Raw genomic sequence first — 5,404 nt, 5'->3', positions numbered from 1 at the left:
CCAGCTGCTCAACTAAAGAATACTATCACCGAATCTGGCGATAAAAAGAAACTTGCTGGAGTTCAAGCTCCACTGATCACTATCTCTGGCCGAACTTCTCTACAATTTGCTAGACCCAAGGGGATAGTGATTATAGAAAACATTGATGCAACTACATCAGGGCTGAATATTCCTCATGCTCTGACTGACAAAAATGGAAAGGGTAAAATGACAGAAGAGCCTAGACCCTCAAATGTGATTCAAACTCACATAGATCTAATTTGGACCGAGATCAATGAATTTTCTGAGAATATGCTAAAAGCTTATGATGAATGGTTCAGGTATAAAACTGAAGTGTTTGCCAGGAAACTAGAGAAGAAGTCAGTTTTGAAGAAATTTGTTGACCTGGAAACTATAGTTCTGAGGATGGTCAAAGCGGCTACAGTTGTTCAGGCTTTGCAAAAGAAGAAGTACTTCTTTGATCAAGTACGTGCAAAGAAGCTAAGTCAAATGATTGTTCAGCTAAGGCAAAATTTTGATCCTACCAGTCCAATTGCCTTTAATGACAAAACAGTTCATGATGAAATGGACTCGGATTTTATCACACTACAGATGGCGATTAAACAGTGGGAACTAGATCAAGAACTGACTATTCCAACAGGTTCTCATAATCGTTCATCAGAAGAGCAAGCTGAACCATGAGTTCAACCACAAGAGCAATCAAAGAAATCAGTTGCTGCACCAACTGAATCAGCAGCTACTCCTTCTTCAAAAGAAGGTGAATCATCTCTTTTAGCTCCTCCTACTTCAACTGAAGATATTCAAACTTACACTGATGCTGAGCTATCATTGGCAAATATCGATGAAGTTATTCAATCAGTTTCCACTGATATTCATCAGACTATCTCATTTGTAGAAACAGTTGAAGAACCCAGGACAACTGAACAACTAGCCGCAGAGGCTATTTTGAACCAAACTGAAGAGCCAGTTCAGCCGACTGCCACGACTGAACATGCAGATTTCACAGGAACTGAAGAGCCAGTTCAGTAACTGCCATGACTGGACAGGTAGCAATAACTGAAGAGGCTCAGCTGCACCAGGTACTAACTGAAGAGGTACCAGCTGAAGAGCCATTCACAGTTTCAGTTGTTCAAACAACTGAAGAACCAATCTCCGTATCAGCTGAGCATTTATCTAAAGAACCATTTATTGTCTCAGCTGATCAACAGACTGAAGAGCCTTCAAGCACCTCTGCTGATCCAAATCTTTCTTCTCCTCCACAGCTTCAGCAGGAAGCCTTAACTGAAGATGTTCCAGAAATGGTTAGTACTAAAACTGACTGAGCTTTGGTGGTCTTTAATCGAGAAAACATGGAGCAGGAACCAGAAACCTCTGGAGCCAAGTCCCCTGTTATATCAATGGAAAATGAATCTATATTCAATGAATTTCAAGCCATTCAGACCGACCTTGCCAGTATGATGACTTCCATCTCTGACATCAAATCAACGCAACTGACGCACACTATGAAAATTGATTCCATAAAGGAGAATATGTTCAAGACTCTTCAACAAGTCACAAAATATATCACGAACGTATTCCTCAAAATGGAACAAATACGGAAAGACAAAGCATCGACTGAAGCTCATTTCAACACTCAAGAAATGTTCAACAGACGCTTCGACTATCTGGAAAATATTGTCACCAAGCGAATGGATTTAATGCAAGATCTTCTGATGAATGCTGTTTCCAATGTCAACTCATATGTTCGCATTTTATCTAGAAGAGTTGAGGCGTTTGACAAAAAAAGGGAACAAGAAGAAGAAAATCAGCAGACGGAATCTAAAAAAAGACCCAGTCAACCAACTGATCAAGGTTCAGCTGATAAAAAAGCTAAGAAATAGAAGATCAGTTAGAAGACAGTCTCTACTAGTATTCAGTTGAAGATTATGGCAGATTTTGAAGATTATTTTAGTCAGTTAGAAGATTCTTTTATTCTTTCATTCTTTGTACGAATATGTACATTGAAAGAGTTGTCAATAAAAGATTATTTTATCTACAATGAGTTTAGTTGATCAGATCACTTTTTCTATGTTTTGTCAAACACCAAAAAGGAGAAAATTGATGGAAACTGAATTTCGGAAGTTTGACAAACTGGGCATTCAATAGATTGAACTTAACTGATCAAGAAGACTGATAGTAACTGATCTAAAATATGCAAACTATCGGTTGCCCATAACTGAAGATTAATGCGAAGATAATCGAAGATACTGAACCAGCTGACTGGACTACGCAGACAACTGACTGATCAGTTGGAAGCTGATCAGTTGCTACAAACAGTTGTAAGCTTAACTAGTTAAAGCCTATCAACTGATCTCTCAACTATACACATCATCAGTTAAGGAAAAGGATATCCAACGACAGATAGTACAAAAGCAAGACTGCAACTAGTTGTGTGATCGTCACATTTTAGAAAAGCTGTAGTGTACGACTGTCAGAAGAATGTTGACGTGGCAAACAACGGATAGAAATGTTCAAATCGCATTCAATATTACCGTTGGAAGCAAAGCCTATAAATAGCAGAGGAAGAGCAGCTGAGAAAGATCTCAACAACTTCGAACTTAACTACTCTCAACTCGACTCTTGAAAAACTCTTAACTGAGCTGTTACTCTGCTGAAATATTTCAAAGCTCATGCTTATTGTATTCATCCAAGCATTTAAGACTATACTTTGAGCTTGTAAGCACAAACTGATATTATTGTAATCAGTCATGCTAAGTTATTTCAAATCCAGTCGAGTACTGTAAATTGTTTTGTAACTAAGAGTTTCAGTTTGGCATTGTTAAGTCCAAGACTGAAGTGGGTCTGTACAACTGATTGTATATATCAAAGTCTTTTAGTGAATATCCTATTTTCGTGATAGAAGGGATGACGTAGGAGTGTTTGAAATCTCCAAACATCCATAAAATCTTGTGTGTTCTTATTTCAGTTTTATTCTATCTATCAGTCAGTTTATTTCCGCACTATTATTGTTAACTGATTGATATCGACTGACGAGATTCCTGAGTTTCAGTTTATCACTAAAATTACTCAATATTCGAAAAGATTGTGAAAATTGTGAGTGTTTATTCAACCCCTTTTCTAAAGACTCTTTCACCCTCTAACCGATCCTATTAATCATAATAATTTAACATTTGAAATCTCAAGTGTATAAAAATCCCTAAATCGTCAACTAACCAAAAATCCTACGTCGACCTTTTAAAAAAGATCAACTAACATCAAAATAAAGTATAAAAATCTCTACTAAATTCTTTAACAATAATCTTTTATCTATCAATCTAATGCGGAAAATAAATGCCTCTCGGGAGTGTACTGCCGCACTCAATCCACTCAAGCGTCAGCGCCTCCCTCAAATCCTGCACCATTCACACCTAGTGAGTCTAATGACTTAGTACGTTCTAAACATGAGTAACGAATAATACATATACAAGCACATGCATTAAAACCATATTTTTATTTAAAATAACTTTTAAGCATAAATAAATCATATATCTTAAAATCATAAAATCGTAAAACTTTCATCATCTATCATTTTGGGTGAAGTTTGATCCTTGAAAGTGACTAGCATTTTATCCTCTGGTCGACTGATCAGTCTTCAGCTCCCTCTGAGGCCTTCTCCCGTAAACGGGCTCCCTCTAGGGCCTCCTCCCTGTGGGGCTCTTAACTCTTAATCGTGATTACAATGCAAGTTGATTAGGGTTAATTATTTACAGCGGAAAACGAGTTTAAATTTCTTTACAATGAGCCCAAAATATGTTATTTGAATACTAAAAATAGTATTTCATCTCACATCATAAAATATGCCCACACATAATCAAAACAACTCATACAAAAACAAATCATATCCTAGGGACATGCCCCGGTATATAGATACATAAACATATATACTGGGAAAGACCACTAAACCTCAACTCAACTGTGACTCCCTCCAGAAGTACCCTCTCCGGTCTCCTTATATCCTGGAGTACCTGTCATTGTCCACATACAAAGACAACAACAGCTCCGTCTGGGGTGAGCAAAGCTCAGTCCGAAGTAACCACAATATATACCACAAATATCTAAACAATGATATATGATATGCAATGCATGTATGTCGTGGAGGTATCAGGTCAAATGCCCATCCACTGAGCACATGTCAGAATCAATTGAATCGCTATCAAATCAATGCTCGAGCTGGCACACCGGCCTCAATCAGGATTACTCATATGATAACGTCGACAAAGCGTCATCAAATCTCAAATCTCAATCAATCGTCGGGGCCACAAATGACTATGCTTTAAGGGTCATGTAATACCAAACATAGCATTGTGTTCACAAACCACAAAATCAAATCAAATCATATCGGGGTATCCAAAGATCACAGCTCAACGTGCATGTCATGTATGCCACATCAACTCAACAAATAAGGCATATAGACATGTATCTCAATCCAATCAATCAAACATATATCATATAATACAGATATTTGTCGTATGTTACCCGGTCGCAACATACCTCAATTCTTCGTTCCAGTCGATGTAGCTTGAAGATATCAGTATAATAATCTATCTACATCAATAACATATTCATTTCAATCAATAACATCATTCAAAATCAGTAATATAAGTTTCAAATATCTTTTGAAACTTCAAAAATTCATATCAAAGTCAAATCATATCATAATTCAATTCCGACTTCAGAACTTAGTTTCTTGTCGGCTATTCTATCGCATATATTTATCAGAATTAATAATAACTGACAAATAATTCTTAAATCTCAATCCAACGATTAAAATTCCCTAATTATAATAAATTGGGAAAAATTCAAAATAACATCACTATAATCTTCTCTACTTCGTTAAAATCATACACTATTCAACAATCTTCACTTTCTGTATGATTTAACAATTTATCGAATTTATTCCAAAAATCGACGAATTTCAAACATCACCAAAAATATAAAATTTATACCTCAAATCGAAAATCTCGTGTCAACGATCTCATAACTGAAGTCAGTTCGTCGATTGGATAAACCGATAAGTCGCACGATTGAAAAGAAAATAAAAAACCTTATCTCCTTTCTTTCTCTGCCCTCTCTGTCAAAATGTGTGTCTACTGAATTCTCGTACGTTTTTTTTATATTTATTATTTTTTTAATATTATATTATATGAATAATAATATAATATAATATTTAACATTTTAACATCGGTATATCTATTTGGACCAGTCAAACGATCAAATTTTCCAAAACGCAAAATATAAAACTTCTATATCTTTGAGTTTTCTACGGTATGTCCAAATTTCAAATCATTTGGACTTCATATGACCAAGATATGTCGCTAATTATCATTTTGCCCTTAAAATTAATTCATTATTTTTCAACTTATTT

This window comes from Primulina huaijiensis, chromosome 8 (genome assembly GCF_012295235.1).
Source record: "Primulina huaijiensis isolate GDHJ02 chromosome 8, ASM1229523v2, whole genome shotgun sequence".
Lineage (NCBI taxonomy): Eukaryota > Viridiplantae > Streptophyta > Magnoliopsida > Lamiales > Gesneriaceae > Primulina > Primulina huaijiensis.
The sequence above is the reverse complement of the archived record's forward strand: the minus strand, read 5'-3'. Positions refer to the sequence as shown.